At 49.6% G+C, this 18,001-nt stretch overlaps 1 long non-coding RNA gene across 2 annotated transcripts in view; it reads right to left on the bottom strand.

Moving 5' to 3' along the window:
- Positions 1-8,104, bottom strand: part of LOC114114982 (uncharacterized) — a 28,703-nt gene extending 20,599 nt beyond the window's left edge. For both annotated transcript variants that reach the window (XR_006059807.2, XR_009600774.1), the window contains exon 1: positions 7,847-8,104. This is a non-coding gene — a long non-coding RNA (uncharacterized LOC114114982). The remainder of the gene's footprint in view (positions 1-7,846) is intronic.
- Between the last annotated feature and the right edge of the window lie 9,897 nt (positions 8,105-18,001).

Genomic DNA, 18,001 nt, shown 5'->3' with positions numbered 1-18,001 from the left:
GTGGATGTGTCCGTGATCAAGGCAGAAAAAATCCCATCCTCATGGCTCCACACTCCAGATAGGGAAGCATAAAAGGAAATGAAATTGTTTTAGACCCTGGGAGGTAAAACAGGTGATGTCACAGAGACATAGGAAAGCTATGAAATACCTACACAACATATCAAAAAGCAAAAACATCACTTTGCTGACAAAGATCCATATAGTCAAAGCTATGGTTTTTCCGATAGTCGTGTACGGATGTGAGAGTTGAACCATAAAGAAGGCTAAGCGCCGAAGAACTGATGCTTTGGAACTGTGGTGTTGGAGAAGACTCTTGAGAGTCCCTTGGACTGCAAGGAGATCAAATCATTCAATCCTAAAGGAGATCAACCCTGAATATTCATTGGAAGGTCTGATGCTGAAGCTGAAGCTCCAATATTTTGGCCACCTGATGCAAAGAGCTGACTCATTGGAAAAGGTGCTGATGCTGGGAAAGATGGGAGGCAGGAGGAGAAGAGGAAACCAGAGGATGAGATGGTTGGACGGCATAACCGACTCAATGGACATGAGTTTGAGCAAACTCCAGGAGATGGAGAAGGACAGGGAAGCCTGCCGTGCTGCAGTCAATGGGGTCGCAATGTTGTAGCCACGTGTTCCGGGAAACAAACTCACTCAGAAGGACAATGCAGATAGTGGAGTGTAGTTTATTACACCGGCGGGGCCAAGGCAGGGCTTCCCTTAGCCAAGGACTCTGACCGACTTCTGTGAAAACCTTATATACCTTACGGGTAGTGCTCAAGCCCACCTCCCCAAATTCCTTAAACCTAGCCTGGAAAATGTCAAAGGGAGATACAGTCAGGTTACAGGCATGATTCATAATCAGAAGGGTCAGGTTGTTATACACTGCGGCCTACACCAATGGGTGCCGTCAAGATTACAAAGGTGATTGACCGTATAGGGGATCATTACATTCTTTTTGGTGACAGGAAATCTTGGTATGGAATCGTGTTTATCAGTCCGGGAGGCCAGTTCGGCCGTAGGTATGTTATCGCCATGGCTACCAGGCACATGGTCCAAAGCTCACTGAAAGTGCAAGATGGATTTTCCTTCTTTTTCAAGATGGAGTCAGCTTGGCCTGTTCCTTTCCTCCCTCAGCAGAGAGTCAGACTTAGCGACTGAACAGCAACGTCGAGACTGACGATAGCGAAGCTTCTTGGGGGAGGTGAAAGTTAGGTTGAGCCTGAGGGACGAGGAGAAACTGGCCGTGGGGAAAATGATAGGAAATGCATTTCAGCCAGAGGAAACTGCCGGTGCAATGGCCCTGGGGTAGGGAAAGTCTCTGCATGTTTGGGGAATGGCAACATGGAGCCTGTTTTTCCTTCCAGACTGTCTGCCAGGGGAGAGGGGCTTAGCTTTCCACTGGGAGCAGGAAGGGGAGGCGGCCGTCTCTAGGCAACTGCTCCCCAGTGGTCCCACAGGGGGAGGGGCACAGGCACCACAGACTTTCAGGGTCAGGTCACTGACCTTGTGCAGCCCAAGGGGGTCATTCTGACATAATTGCCAGAAGAGAGTAGACGCCTGAACCAAAGAGCTCAGTGTGTTGATTTTAGCAACTTAACACTCATCCCAGGCTGATGTACCTGGAACATTTTAAACCAGCCCCACCCCAATCCCAGCAGCCTTGGGCCCAGGCCTTGCCATGTCCTGCATGGACTGGGATCCTAACACTCACTGCCCTGACCTGAGGGTGCTGACAGACCCATAACAGTCAGTGACATTCTTTCTTCCGTAATTTTTTGTTAGGTAATTTTTAAAATTAAAAGATATATTATTTGTTCTGGCTTCTCTGGGTCTTCGATGCTGTGCGCAGCCTTCTCCAGCTGCAACAAGAGGGTCTAGCGCGTTCAGGCTCAGAAGCTGAGATGCTCAGGCTTGGTTGTGCTGTAGGATCTTAGTTCCCCAAACAGGGATTGAACTCAGGCCCCCTGCATTGGGAGCATGAAATTTTATACGCTCGACCGCCAGGGAAGTTCCCTCAGCGGCAAGCTTTTTTAATGGTTAGTGCACCCAACCACGAGTTTCCCTGGCAGCTAAGACGGTAAAGAATTTGCCTGCAATGCAGGAGACCTGGGTTCGAACCCTGGGTCAGAAAGATCCCCTGGAGAAGGGAATGGCTGTATCCAACCATGCCACATGCTCCAACACCTACTACGGCTCCCCATGGCCCTGGCCTTGGCGTTCGCCCCTTGCTGACATTTCCACCACCTTCCCACAGACACCCCACATGCCCACGTGCTTCCTTCCCGTCCCACTTTCTCTGTCCAGATGCGGTCAGTCAACATGCCTCCACGTGCTCTCCCTTGTGACCGGGGAGCACTCCCACAATCTTCTCACAGGAGCCGGCATTCTCACGGATGGTTCGTGGTGGCGTGGAGACATGAAAACACATCGATGGTGAAAACGTACGTGTCAGCTTCGGCAGGCAACAGATCCCAGGGGGTTGGTCACACGTTAGTCTAGAGGGTACTGTGAAAATCTTTCCCAGATGTGGTTACCACCTCCCATCAGTCAACCTTAAGGCAAGGAAGTTATCCCTGAGACTCTGGGGGGGGGCCTTATCTAATCAATTGAAGGCCTCAGGAGCCAAAACAGAGTCTCCTGGGAAAAAAGAACTCTCTTCAAGACTGCAGGTTATGGAACTTCCCTGGTGGTCCCCTGAACTTCCCGCAGGCTCGGTGCTTCCAACACAGAGAGCCCGGGTTCGATCCCTGGTCAGGGAACTGAGAGTTCGAGTGCCATAACTAAAGATCCCACACAGTGCAACAAAGGCCGAAGGTCCTGCCTGCTGCAACTGAGACCTAGAGCAGCTATCTGTTCAGTCTAGTTTTGGCTGCACGGGGTCTTCGTTGCTTTGCGCTGGTTTTCTCTAGTTGCAGCGAGCAGGGGACCACTCTTGGCTGCGGCCTGTGGGCTGCTCTGGGGTGGCTTCCCTTGTAGCACAGCATGGGCTATGGGTGCCCAGGCTTCAGTAACGGCAGCACTGGGGCTCGGGAGTTGTGGCACATGGGCTAAGCTGCTCCATGGCTTATCAAATCGTCCAGACCAGGGATTAAACCCATGTTCCCTGCACTGGCAGGGGGGTTCTTATCTGCTCCACCACTAGCGAAGTCCCAGCATGTGCCGTACTACTCTGTTTCTTTAGAAGGCCCTCACCGATACAGGCACCCAGAGGCCTCACGGTGGGCAGAGGCAGGACTTGCTTTTTATTTTTTTTTTAATTTATATTTATTTATTTTGGCAATGCCAAAGAAGGCTCCAACTACTGCACAATGGCACTCATCTCACACGCTAGTAAAGTAATGTTCAAAATTCTCCAAGCCAGACTTCAGCAATACGTGAACTGTGAACTCCCTGATGTTCAAGCTGGTTTTAGAAAAGGCAGAGGAACCAGAGATCAAATTGCCAACATCCGCTGGATCATGGAAAAAGCAAGAGAGTTCCAGAGAAACATCTATTTCTGCTTTCTTGACTATGCCAAAGCCTTTGACTGTGTGGATCACAATAAACTGTGGAAAATTCTGAAAGAGATGGGAATACCAGACCACCTGACCTGCCTCCTGAGAAACCTATAGGCAGATCATGAAGCAACAGTTAGAACTGGACATGGAACAACAGACTGGTTTCAAATAGGAAAAGGAGTGTGTCAAGGCTGTATATTGTCACCCTGCTTATTTAACTTCTATGCAGAGTACATCATGAGAAACGCTGGGCTGGAAGAAGCACAAGCTGGAATCAAGATTGCCGGGAGAAACATCAATAACCTCAGATATACAGATGACATCACCCTTATGGCAGAAAGTGAAGAGGAACTAAAAGCCTGTTGATGAAAGTGAAAGAGGAGAGTGAAAAAGTTGGCTTAAAACTCAACTTTCAGAAAATGAAGATCATGGCATCCGGTCCCATCACTTCATGGGAAATAGATGAGGAAACAGCAGAAACAGTGTCAGACTTTATGTTTTTGGGTTCCAAAATCACTGCAGATGGTGACTGCAGCCATGAAATTAAAAGACACTTACTCCTTGGAAGAAAAGTTATGACCAATCTAGGCAGTATATTCAAAAGCAGAGACATTACTTTGCCAACTAAGGTTCGTCTAGTCAAGGCTATGGTTTTTCCTGTGGTCATGTATGGATGTAAGAGTTGCACTGTGAAGAAGGCTGAGCGCCGGAAGAATTGATGCTTTTGAACTGTGGTGTTGGAGAAGACTCTTGAGAGTCCCTTGGACTGCAAGGAGATCCAACCAGTCCATTCTGAAGGAGATCAGCTCTGGGATTTCTTTGGAAGGACTGATGCTGAAGCTGAAACTCCAGTACTCTGGCCACCTCATGGGAAGTGTTGACTCATTGGAAAAGACTCTGATGCTGGGAGGGATTGGGGGCAGGAGGAGAAGGGGACGACCCAGGATGAGATGGCTGGATGGCATCACCGACTTGATGGATATGAATCTGAGTGAACTCTGGGAGTTGGTGATGGACAGGGAGGCCTGGTGTGCTGCGATTCATGGGGTCGCAAAGAGTCGGACACGACTGAGCGACTGAACTGAGCTGATATCTATTTTAATTTTTGGCTGTTCTGGGTCTTTGTTGCTGCTCAGGCTTTTCTCTGGCTGCGGCGAGCAGGACTGCTCTCTAGCTGCAGTGGGCGGGCATCTCACTGCAGTGGCGGCTCTCGTTACAGAGCGCTAGGCTCTGGGTGGAAGAGCCGGTAGCTGCGGTTCCCGGGTGCTAGAGCACAGGCTCGGTAGCCGTGGTCCATGGCTTCGCTGCTCAGCAGCGAGTGGGATCTTCCCAGACCAGGGACTGAGCCCACGTCTCCTGCACTGGCGGGCGGGTTCTTCACCACTGAGCCACCAGGGAAGCCTTTGCTTTTTATTTTTTTGTCCGTGCAGCATCTTACTTTCCCGACCAGGGATTGAACCTGTGCCGCCTGCTCTGGAAGCATGGAGTCTTAACCACGGACCATCGGTGAGGTCCAGGGCTTGCGTTTTAGAGATGGGATTTCCTTGACAAAATGAGAGCATCTAGAGGCAAGAACAGCCTACCTCAGCCTTTCTCAACTGGACCCAGACCAGGTTCTCAGCCTTGGATGCCATCCAAGACACCTGCATGCCAAGGACGTGGATTTGAGGCCTCAGGTTTCATGGTCCTGGGCACAGGCCACCCCCAACATGCTGACCCAGCCCACCACCCTCAACCAAAATAAACCCAGGGTAGCATGCTCTGAGATCAGCCCCCCTCCAAAACCCCAAGGCCTGATCCAGATCAGAGATCTAGGTGTCTCCAGTCCCATGGACAGGGCTATCTTTGGTTCCCCACCACCTTGAGGGGTGGACCAGTTGGCCGCAAAAAAAAAAAATAAAATAAAAATTCATTTTGGAGAGACCCGGGAGAGAGGAAGTGATCATACCAGCTGACAATGAAAGGACACTTTCTACTCTCAGACCTCTACGAGGCGATCAGAGGAATCCAGGAGCCTCTGGGGTCCTCCTCACAGATGAGCCAGTGGGAGATTCCAGCTGGCATTCCTGATTTCAAAGCCTGAGGGCTTGGATTGTTTATCTATCCAACCAAGGTGACTGATTTTTTTTTTTTTTGAAGGATAATTGCCTTACAATGTTGCGATGGTCTCTGCTGTACATCAGCATGAATCAGCCATAATTATATATATGTCCCCTCCCTGTTGACCTCACTCCCCCCATCCCACCCCTCTAGATCCTCACGGAGCACCAGGCTGGCCTCCCTGTGTTATATTGCAGCTTTCCACGGAAAAGTTGATGTTTTCAAGTTGTGGTGCTAGAGAAGACTCTTGAGAGTCCCTTGGACTGCAAGGAGATCAAACAAGTCAATCTTGAAAGAAATTAACCCTGAACATACATTGGAAGGACTGATACTGAAGCTGAAGCTCCGTTATTTTGGCCACCTGATGCGAAGAGACAACTCACTGGAAAAGACCCTGATGCTTGGAAAGATTGAGGGCAGAAAGAAAAGGGGGCAACAGAGGTTGGATGGCATCACTGACTCAATGGACAGGGGTTTTAGCAAACTCCAGGAGATAATGAAGGACAGGGAAGCCCGGCATGCTGCAGTTCATGGGGTCTCAGAGAGTCGGACATGACTTAGTGATTGAACAACAACAACTGGTTGTCTGTTTTACACATTGAAGTGTGTATAAGTCAATGTCACTTTCTCAGTTTCTCCTAGCCTCTCCTTTCCCCACCGTGTCTACAAGTCCATTCTGTACAGCTGTGTCTCCATTTCTTCTCTGTAAATAGGTTAATCAGTGCTATTTTTCTAAATTCCATGCATTAATATATGATATTTGCTTTTCTCTTTCTGACTTACTTCACTCTGCATAACAGGCTCTAGGTCCATCCACCTCACTACAACTGACTCAGATTGGTTCCTTTTTATGGCTGAGTAATATTCCATTGCACATAAGTGCCGCAGCTTCTCTGTCCATTCAGCTTTCAGTGGACATCTATGTCTCTTCCATGTCCTAGCTAATGTAAGCAGTGCTGCAGTGAATATTGGACACATGTGTATTTCTGAAGGTTTTCTCAGGGTATATGGCCAGTAGCGGGATTGCTGGGTCATATGGTAGTTCCATTCCTAGTTTGCTAAGGAATCTCTTACTGTTCTCCACAGTGGTGACTATTTTAAAAATTAGTTAATTAATACATTTGGCTGTGCTAGGTCTTGGTTGTGGCACTTGGGACCTTCGATCTTCATTGCAGCGTGCAAACTCCTAGTTACAGCATATGGGATCTCATTCCCTAAATAGGGATCGAACCTGGGCCTCCTGCATTGGGAGCACAGACTCACAGCCATTGGACCACCAGGGAAATCCCCCCAGGTGACTATCTGACCGAAGTCTAACAGGGTTCAATATAACCAGGAAACATTTGCTGTCGGTCCTTAGGACATACCCCAGAGAAGTGAAAACCTCCATCCATACAAACACCTGGACACACATGTTCACAGTAGCCAGAGGTGGAAACAACTCAAGCGTCCACAGACAGAAGAAGGGATGAAAAAAGTGTGGTCCAACCACACGATGGAATATTACTCAGCCATCAGCAAGAATGAAGTGCTGACGCAGGCTACACTGTGGATGGAGCTTGAAGACATGCTTAGCGAGAGAAGCCAGACACAGAACACCACGTGCAGTGGGATCCCATTAGTATGAAGTGTCCAGAACAGGCAAATCCGTAAAGACAGAAAGGAGACTAGCAGTTGCCAGGGGCTGCAGGGAGGGGTCGTGTCAGTGACTGGAATGGGCGCAGGGTTTATTTTGGGAGTAGGGAAAGGGTTCTGAAATTGACCGTGGTGGTGGCTGCACATATCTGTGAATATCCTAAAAACCATTGAATTATATATTTTAAATGGATGAATTGAATGATACCTCAATTATATCTCAATAAAGCTGTTTTCTAAAAATGTTCCCCTGAAGTCCCACATTTATTGAGCACCCACTATATGCCAGGCACTGAGCTAGGTGCTAGAATGGAGCCCAGAGCAGGAGACAGAGTCATAAGCAGATGGCCATAGTACTGGAGGCTTCCTCTCTTACAGTACAGAGAGGGGAGATACATATATTTGGCCATGTGTGTGCAGAACTTCCCTGCCCAGAGATCAAACCCATGCCCCATACATTGAAAGAAAGCACAGAGTCTTAACCACTGGACCACCACAGAATTCCTAAACATAATTTTAAAAATGAAAACAAACCCATCCTTACTTGTCTGCATGAACTGAAAGAGTGCATATTTGGACACTTCACAACCCACCCCAAACCATGCCTGGCTTACCCATGTCCGTTTCTGAGCGACATTGTTTATGTCCGCAGCAAAGATAGTGCTAGAGACTGACAGGTCAGTCTCTTTGTTCATCAAGAGTGGAGAAATCCAAAAATTTGGCTGCCTGTTCTCCTAGTTGCTGTCTGTGAAGATAAACAAAAGAACAAGGGCTGGGCCTGATGGAGACCCTCCCCACAGGACCCACCCTATCTCAGCTAGGCTGGAGTCCCCCTGGCCTCCCTTCTCTCAGTGTGGCCAGCGGGTGGCTCTGGCGGGTGGCCGCGAGAGCAAAGACGACCGACATTCTCATCCAAAAATAAATCATGGCCCTGAATGAGTAAACAAGAAACGAGGGCGGAGGAGGGGACTGGGAAGGGCTGAGGGGAAAGAGAGAATTGTGATTTTCTTGGGAAGATGAAGGCAGCCTTCAGAGGCTGGCCTCCCAGGGCTGGGCTGACAGCCGTGTGCTGAGCCTCTGCTGGGCCCCCAGCTGCTCCCGGCCTCTTGACGCCTTCCCTGCTGGGTCTTGACCCCTGAGGCTGACACCTCTCTCAGGGTGGACTCCATTAGCACTCAGAAAAGTCCTCCCCTTGCAACTCTTTCTGTAAACCCAGGGTGACCTTTGACTGTTCACTGAGTGCAATAGGCTCCCTGCCCTCAGCCCATTTTACAGAGAAGGAAATTGAGGCTCAGAAAAGGGGAGAGAGGACTTCCCTGGTGGCATGGTGGATAAGAATCCATTTGCCAGTGCAGGGGACACGGGTTCGATACCTGCTCTGGGAAGATCCCATATGCTGAGGAGCCCCTAAGCCGGTGCACCGCAACCTCGGAGCCCACGTACTGCAACGCTGAAGCCGTTGCACCTAGACCTGTGCTCCGCAACAAGAGACGCCACCGCGGTGAGTCCAAGCACAGCTACAGAGAAGCTCCTGTTCTCGGCAACTGGGGAAAGCCAGTGCACAGCAGCCAAGACCCAGCGCAGCCAAAATGAACAAACACATAGAAAATAGAAAAGAAACAATAAAGGGCTTTTTTAAAAAAAAAAGGAAAAGGGAAGAGAGCAGAGATTGGGATTCAGTAGTGAGGGGCTCCAGATATCCTCCCCTGGTCTGACTTTTGGCAATTTTGAAGTGGGAGGTATCTGAAGGGATGGATGTGCTTGGTCAAAAGCAGCTGAGATCAATAGATCAGTAGAGCTCTGGGTGGAGGCTCGGGTTTTGATCCTGGCTCTGCCTACCTGCAGCCTTTGTTTCTGCTCCTTCTGGGAACAGCATCTTGGTGTGAATAGGGCTGATCCCCTCCCCTCTCAGTGAAGTCTCCCAGACCCTCCCAATCAGTGTACTGGTGCCCTTTAACCACTGTAACTGGTTTGAAGAGAGAGGCAGCTGCCCCAGGCTGGGTCAGTAAAATGCAGTCGTGGTGATTCTACCGTACATGCGTACTCAGTTGCTTCAGGCGAGTCCGACTCTTTGCGACCCCCAGGACTATAGTCCTCCAGGTTCCTCTGTCCATGGGATTCTCCAGGAAAGAATATTGGAGTGGGTTGCCAGGCCCTCCTCCAGGGAATCTCCCCAACCCAGGGATCCAACCTGCATCTCTTGTGTCTTCTGCACTGGCAGGAAGGTTCTTTACCACGAGCGCCATCTGGGAAGCCCTGCTTCTACTATAACTATCAGAAAACAGAGCTCTTTTAAACGTCGCTTAAGTGTGTGACTGTCAGCTCAGAGCAGCGGGCCAAGATCTTGCCTGCCTGGAAATGAAGCTGACACAGGAGAGCAGAGTTGAGAGGTGACAGAGAGGCTGCCTGAGGAAGTAGGTTAAGCTCCTTGGTTCAGTAGCGCCCGAAGCTATCATGTTCAATCCCATCAACCAATTAGTTCCCTTTAGCCTTCATGCAGCTGACAGAGCTGGCGTGGATCTAGCCCTTAATTAAGGGTTGTTCATTTCTCTGGGCCTTGGTTTCTTCCTCTGTAAAACAAGTTGTGCTTATCTAAGTTGAAAGGGGCACGAGGGATGAGTGCCCTACAGGTGCCCTGAGCTGTGCCATGCCTGGTGTTTTTCTTTGTTTTTGGCTGCACCAGCTGGCTTTCGGGATCTTAGTTCCCTAATCAGGGATTGAACCTGTGCCCCGTGCAGTGGAAGCGTGGAGTGTTAACCACTGGACCGCCGCCAGGAAGCCCCATGTGCCTGGTGTTATAAAAGCTCTAGTGTTATCTAACACACCTCCAGCTCACCCTGGGCTCCTCCTGATACAGACACGGAAAGGTTTTCTAAGTGATGCCGGTGAGCCCAACCGTTCCTCCCCACTGCGACCGTCCTCCAAGAACACCGAAGGCCAGAAGGATGGGGGGAGTGGGCATCTCAGGCTGGGCTCTCGACGCCGAGGTTCCAGATGGCCAGGGGGAGAGATGAGCCGCTCCCAGAGGGGACAGGCTTGGCTCCGAAACCCTCAGAAGTGACTTCCTTTGGGCTCAGGGCTGGGGTGGAGCCCGCCACTGTGTCTGCTGTCCCGTTTCAGGTAACAGCTGAAGACGGAGGCTGTTCTCACAGCCCCAGAGAGACAGTAGCATTGACGCACTAGCAGAACCGCTTGAAAAGTCCTTCCTGGTGGTTGTTTTGCTAAATGGCTAGCTGTTCAGCACATGGGGTCTTTTGCTCTGTGTCTCTTGGCCCGCTAAGGGGCAGGAATGGTGTGGCACGTTGGCCTGGAGGACTGACACCCTCTGCCCTGGCCTCTCGTATCTGTGACTGGCTCTTGGAGCAGAGCCTGAAACAAGCATTTGTGGGCAAGTGACTTTTTAAAAAATATTTAGTTATGTGTTTATTTGACTGCACCTCATCTTAGTTGCAGTGTGCAAACTCTTAGTTGCAGCATGTCGGATCTAGTTCCCTGACCAGGGATCGAACCCAGGCCCCCTGCACAGGGAGCATGGAGTCTTAGCCACTGGACCACTTGAGTGACTTTTTTTCCCTCGAGTGATTTTTAAAGAAAATCGCAGGACAGGGAAGGGAAGATGTGAGCAGGGGGAGGCATGGGAGGAAAGTCCAGGCGTGCATCCCGCACAGTCCTTGGAGGGTGGTGTTGGTTCTGTCCTGCTGGGAGATCTGGAAATATTTTATGCCATTGGTTAGGGCTGCCCTGGGGGATGTCATCTCAAGGTACTTGTGGCCCTCTGGTCGGCATGCAGGCAAAGGGTGCTCCAGGAGCCCAGAGGATCCCCTGGTAACCACAAGCAATCACACAGTGTCCTCGAGGTTAAACAGGGAGAGGGATGGAGGGGTGTGGATGGAGTAGCATGGTGTCTATTTCTATTCCTGCCCTTCCAAGTTGCTCTTTTAAAAGTATACATTGGTGAAGTCAGATATAAAAGGCCACGTGCTGTGTGATCCCATTTATATGAAAAGTCCAGAACAGGCAAATCCACAGAGACAGAAAGCAGAGTGATGGTGGCCAGGGGCTGCTAATGTGGATGGAGTTTCCTTCGGGGATGGTGAAAGTGTTCTGGAACTACTGGGTTGGCCAAAGGGTTCACTTGGGTTTTTCAGTAACAACTTATGAACAACCTGAGTGAACTTTTTGGCCAACCCAATACATAGAGGTGGTGGTTGTACAACATTGTGAATATGCTAAATGCTATGGAATTAAACATTTTAAAGCGGTAACTTTTATGTTGTGTAACTTTTACAACAATTAAAAAAAAGCATAAATAGGGATATGCCCCTGCTGTGCTCTGAAGCCTCCCATGGTTCCCCACTGTCTTAGGACAAAATCTACACTTATCCCCCACCCTAGACACCTCTCACCCTCAACCTTTCCCCTTCTCTTCATCTCCCTCCTTTTCCACATTTATACCTCAGGACCTTTTTACGTGCCATTCTCTCTGCCCAGCTTGCTCTTATTCACCCTTCCCAGACCAGGCTCCGGTACAGCCCTTTCCCTGTACCTTGGGAAAGTGAAAATCAAAGTTTCTTAGTCGTGTCCGACTCTTTGCAAGCCCATGGACTATACAGTCCATGGAATTCTCCAGGCCAGAATACTGGAGTGGGTAGCCTTTCCCTTCTCCAGGGGATCTTCCCAACCCAGGAGTTGAACCCAGGTCTCCCAAATTGGAGGCGGATTCTTTACCAGGTGAGCCACAAGGGAAGCCCAAGAATATCGGAGCGGGTAGCCTATCCCTTCTCCAGTGGATCTTCTGACCCAGGAATCGATTCTTTATCAGCTGAGCTATCAGGGAAGCTTCCTTCAAATCACTGACTGCAGGCTGTAATTTCACTGCGGTTTTAGATCTTGGATGGAAAGTTCCCCCAGGAAGGAGCAGTTAGGTGTTTCTCAGATGTGTAGTGAGTGAATGAGTAAGCAAATGAATGCATGACTGATGAATGAATGAATGAATGAGTATGAGTGAGTGATTGAATATGTGAGTGAATGAATGAATGAATATATGAGTGAATGAATGAATGAGTGATGAATGAACCAATGAATATGTGACTGAATGAATGAGTGAATGAATGAATGTGAATGAATATGTGAGTGAATAAATGAATGAATTAGTGAATGAATGAATTGAATTAGTGATGAGTGAATGAATGGATGAGTGAATGAATGGATGAGTGAATGATGAATGAATGAGTGAGTGAGTGAATGAGCGAATGAGTGAATCAATGAATGAGAGAATGAACGAATGAGTGAATGAATGGATGAGTGGTGAACCAACAGAGATGGACAGGGGCTAGCTACCAAGATGGTGCCAGGGAGGTGCTGGAGGGACTTTCACGGCAGCTTACAAACAGCAGTCCTGCAGGAAGCGCTGTTTAATCACCTATTTGACACGGGAAGAAACTGTCTAGATTCACATCTGGTTCTTTCTTCTCCGAAGATTGCAGCTGCCTCTGAAACAAAGACCGACAGTTGACGCCGGCTTGCGCTTGTCATTTTCACTTCCTTTGAATGCTCTTCAGCGGGTTTTCTTTTCAAACCGCCTAGGCGAGCACTCTCGCTGTGCCCAGGCAGGTGGCTGGGGAAGGGGTGGGAAGAGCTTCTGCCCCACCCCCACCGCTTTCCCCGTGACTCAGGCAGTTTGGAGCAGACCCTTCTCTCCATGCATGTGGGGGATCTGCTTACATTTTATATACTACGTTTTTTACAAAAATCACATCACACTTTGCAATTCTATCCTTTAGGTTCCTAAGGAAAAAAATCATTTCACGCTTTGGATTTTGTCCCCCCAGGGTCTAACTTCTTTGTGAAAAGCTACATCAGATCTCACATCAAAGACCCCTTAACTTCTCCCTGCCTCCCTCTGTTTGCTCTCTTCTCAGGATTCCGCCTCACATCTGTGGACATCGAGAGTCAGGCCCCAGGTTCACCTCAGTGTGTTTGCCAGGTGAGGGGGAAGACCATGGCTTTTAAAGACACTGGCCCAGATCAGCTGGCAGAAAGGCTGGAGTATGGAGCAACCCCATGGAAAACAGCTCGGCAGCTCCTCAAAAGATTAAATGTAGAGTTTCTATAGCATCCCATAATTCCACACTTAGGCAGAGACCCTGAAGAATTGAAAACGGTTCAAAACCTATAAGCCAGTACTCTGAGCAGCACTATTCACAATCACCAAAAGGAGGACACAATCCCAATGTCCACTGACAGACAAATGGATGAAGCCACACAGCGAAATGTTACTCAGCCGTAAAAAGGAAGGGCGCGCTGAAACACTCTACAGTACGACCAAACCCTGAAAACACTGTGCTGAGCGAAAGAAACCGGAAACAAAAGGCACATACTATGAGATCAGTTTCTATGACATGTCCAGAACACGCAGATCCAGAGATGGAAGGCGGAGCAGAGTACAGATTATTAGGGGTTGGGTCAGGGGACCGAGGAGTTCCTTTTGGGGTGAATGTTCTAGAACTAGATAGGGATGGTCCTCGCACAATGTCATGAACGTATTAAATGTCACTTAATTGTTCACTTAAAGATGGTAAATCTCAAGACTTCCTTTGTGGTCCAGGGGTTAAGAGACTCCATGGTCCCAAGGCAGGGAGGGGGTGTGGGTTCGATCCCTGGTCAGGAAAGTAAGATCCCACGTGCCATGCGGCACAGCCAAAAACTTTAAATTTTCAAAATAAATGAATAAAACGGTGAATTTTATGTTTTGTGAATTTTACATCAATAAGAAACAAAAAATTGGGGTGATCCTCATGGAAGCCAGCAAGGAGGGAAGTGCTGTTCCTGCCAATGCAGGCAGCCAGCGGGCATTAGCGATCTCACACCTGTCAGGGCTTGTGGTCAGCAAGGCCGCCTCTTCTCAAGGATTTATTGGCTGCGTGCATTGCTTTCCTCCAAATCTCTTGTTCACTCACACTTCTTGGCTGACGCTCCAGGACAGCATTAATATCCTTATCGACAAATGAGGAAGCTGAGGTTCCCAGGGGGTGAGGTGAATTTTCCAAGATCACCCATTATGGCTGTTCCTTCACATCAGGAACTTGGGCCTTTATTTTTAGGAGGAGAAGGCCAACAAGGACCCTCAGTGACAGGCGTCCAGCCTCACAGAACAATGGAAACAGTACAGCGAATATTTGAGAGCTTTGAAGCATGCCGTTGCTGATTCTCAGAAGCCTGGGATTAGATGCTACTATTCTCCTGTTTTATAAGTGAGGACAATAAGGCTCAGAGAGGTGAATCACTCACCCTAGGTCACACAGCACAGGGAGGACATATTAGGACTGAGGATTCAAACCCTCAGGTTCTGCTTTGCTCTGAGCTGCCTCTGGACAAAAGCAAGTTATCAAGAAGCAGACACTGAGATCTTGAAGCTGAAGCCTCATATCTCACACTTGGACCAGGAACTCCAGAAACTGGGAGATGGCGCTCCCACAAGCCCAAACAGAGGAGTCTCTGGAGAAAAATCAAGCTCAGCTCAGCTCAAGAGGTCCCCCTCCTGGGGTTCTGAAGAAAGCAGCTGAAGAAGGAAAGAGATGGAGGCCCCTGGACCAGGAAACTGATGTTTGTCAAATGGAGCAAAACTGAAGTTTTGCCTTTAGCCAGACAAGAAACAATGCCTATTTTCCTTCCTACATTGATCTGGAGGGAATAAGCTAATGGAGGAATTTGTTGTAGCAAAAACAGAAATGAGTGAACAGCCAAACAGGCCTGCAAGAGTTAAACAATCTTAGTTATTCTTAACTGTTACTACTAACAAACACTTGTAGCTGGCCTTGTCCTTTACAAAGCTAATTACTCTCTGACTCCATATAGATTATAATCTGCGCCTGGCATTCTTCTCCGTCTACTCTCCCTTGTAGCATTCTGCATTTCAGAAAGGTCAGGGGCTGATAACTTCAGGGACACCGGACCCAGCTGGGCTGCCTAATGCTAGCTGTGTTCATTTTGAAACTCTGCAAAAGAAAAAAATATAAAGCAAGCCCTTCAAGAGGATATAAAACTCTCCCTCTTCCCAAGAAAGGGGCACAGTTCTTGAGGCACTAGCTTGCTGTGTTTTGTTTTTGCCTGGCAAAAACAATAAAGCTACTCTTCTCTATTTCCTCCAAACTCTGTCTCCGTATTTCTGTTTGGCATTGGTGGACAAGGAGCCAAGATTCCGGCAACAGTGAGACTAACTGGAAATCCTGGTGTTTAGTGTAAGTCTGGAGTCAGACTCCAGACCTCAGCTTCTCCACCGGGAAATGGGCCAGCTCCTGCTGGATGTGAAGATCACAGTCTAGGGAGACCATTGGAAGGAGACTGGTTACAGCACACAGTCTGGGCTACAGGCTCCGAAGTCGACACCTGTGATCTCCTTTGACTCTGAAAGCAAAGCCAAGGCTTAGTTCATCATCCACGTTTTCCTAGACCATAAATTTCTGTCACTCTAAAATCATATAAGCAGAAATTTCAAACCACAAAGAGAGAACTAGAGGAAACTCCACCTACAGCTCAGCCCACTTCCCAGGGAGCCCCTGTTGATAGGTGGATGTGGAGTTTTCCAGAATTTGTCTGTCATGATGCATGTATGTTTTCTGAGCTTGCATCTCTGTTTCCCTAGACTCAGCGCTTTCATTGCCCAGGGGCCCAGGTTCGATCCCTGGTTGGGGAACAAAGATCCTGCAAGCTGTGTGGTGCAGCCAAATATTAAAAGTAAATAATTAAAATAGCACTGTAAAATACTGGAGAAAAGTGATTTTTCAATTAGTGGTATGTTTCGGACTCCTTGAACTTACACTTCATCATCCGATGTTATGGATGAAGGAGATGGAGTCCTAGAGGTCATGGGCCTTGGTCAAGGTCACCCACTGTCACGGCCCCGGTTTAGGGCTTGACTTGGGTCTGCACGTCCCACCCCAAAGTGGGTCCCCTTCAGACACTGTGCTCATTGTCCTTTCATGAAATACTCATTCAATGCTGGGGGTTTAAGACAAGAAGGCCTGGGTGAAGGAGCTCTCAACCTGGGTGAGACAGAGTGGGACTTGAACGCCCTAAGCCAAAGGTTTGAGGGACGGACCTAGGGAAGCCAGAGAGGCACTCGGGCCTCTGCTGGGCAGAGCAGGGAGGGCTGCCTGGAGGAGACATGGGAGGTGGGCCTTGAAGGTTGAATAGAGATCCTGCAGGCAGAGTGGGGCCTCAGGGCAGGGTGGAGTCACCCCCAACTGATGGCCAGTGGGGCAGTTTAGGAGTCTCCCTCACTCTTGACATCCAGGCGCAGAAGACAATACTTGACCCCAGGGCTCAGCTGTAAGTCTCAAGGACTGGCTCAGAGGTTGCCGCCTGCTGCAGCACAGTGCCAGCCCCTCCCTAGATGGGGAAACTGAGGCTTCAGCGGGCACAGAGACTTTGAAGTGCTCCCTGTGCAGCCTGGGCCTGGGCTCTTCCCCTTCCTGGGCCTCAGTTTCCCCATCTGTACAAAAGGTACAGCACAGCTGGCAGAATCTTCCAGCTGAGCAGGAGTCTGGCTCCAGCCCCAGCAAAAGAATGTCAGCCATGGTTGTTCCCTCCGATAGAACCCAAGCCCCAAACGCGTGGGAGTTTGACAATTTACTCCTCTCCTAGAGGCTGGACCCTAGGCCTCAGCCTAGGAAGGGGGGCAGTTTTGGAGGTGTGGCTCCGCCCATGGAGGAGGGTGAGGAGGGCACTCTGAAGGGGGTTGGGATCCTCACGGTCAATGCCTGCTTCACAGGTGGGGAAACTGAGGCCCAACAGGATGGGGTAAGGAAGGGTCAGTAACGATACCAGTCCCTCCAGAAGTGGGCCTGGATTCCCCTGCAAATTAGCTATCGCATTTCACTGGAGCAGTCGAGGTGTAGAGTCCCACCGCCTGCTAAGGAAGGCTCCCTTTCCCCTCTCCTGCACTCCCAGCTGGGGCATCCTCAGCCCTCATGATGACACTTGGGCAGGTGTAGAGGGGGGGAGTCAAAGCCTGGAGAGGCAGGGTCCCCTACCCTGGCTGATGGCCACTCTGGGAACCATCGGCTGCAGCTGAGCTTACTCCACACAGGTGAAAATAGGCTGGAGGGGGTGATGGGGTTAAAGGAATCCGGGGGAAGCCAAGAGGGAGGGCAGCGGGGCCTCGGTCCTGAGGACAGTACAAGGACATGGTCCAGAGGGGTCAGGGTCACAGGCTCTGGTTTGCAGTGGAGCACTTTCAGGATCCACAGCCCTTCTATGCTCTGGCAAGGCAGACACAGCTGGGGAAACAAGGGCACCCCCAGGGTTGCCCCCAAAGTCGAGTGGCATGGGAGCACTGTGGAGGGAGGCAGTGAGGTGGAGAGGACACAGGGAGGGCTCCAGAAATGCTACTCCTAGAGCTTTATCCACAAAGATGATCTGTGATGTCAGGCCAAAGATTCTGGACAACTCATGTGGCTATGGGTCGGGAACTTGTGAGATAAGTGATAGTCCAGGGCTATCCGTGTGCATGCGTGCTTAGTCACATCTGACTCTACAACGCTATGGACTAGCCCACCAGGCTCCTCTGCCCATGGGATTCTCCAGGCAAGAATACTGGAGTGGGCTGCCATGCCCCCCTCCAGGGGATCTTCCTGACCCAGGGATGGAACCCGCATCTCTTATGCCCCCTGCACTGGCAGGTGTTCTTAACCACTAGCACCCACCTGAGAAGACCAGTCCAAGACATATATACACTGAAATGGTTTTTTTGAAAGTTAAGTGAAAAA

Source organism: Ovis aries, chromosome 5 (assembly GCF_016772045.2).
Source record: "Ovis aries strain OAR_USU_Benz2616 breed Rambouillet chromosome 5, ARS-UI_Ramb_v3.0, whole genome shotgun sequence".
NCBI classification, from domain to species: Eukaryota; Metazoa; Chordata; class Mammalia; order Artiodactyla; family Bovidae; genus Ovis; species Ovis aries.
This window is presented reverse-complemented; position numbering and strand designations above follow the sequence as displayed.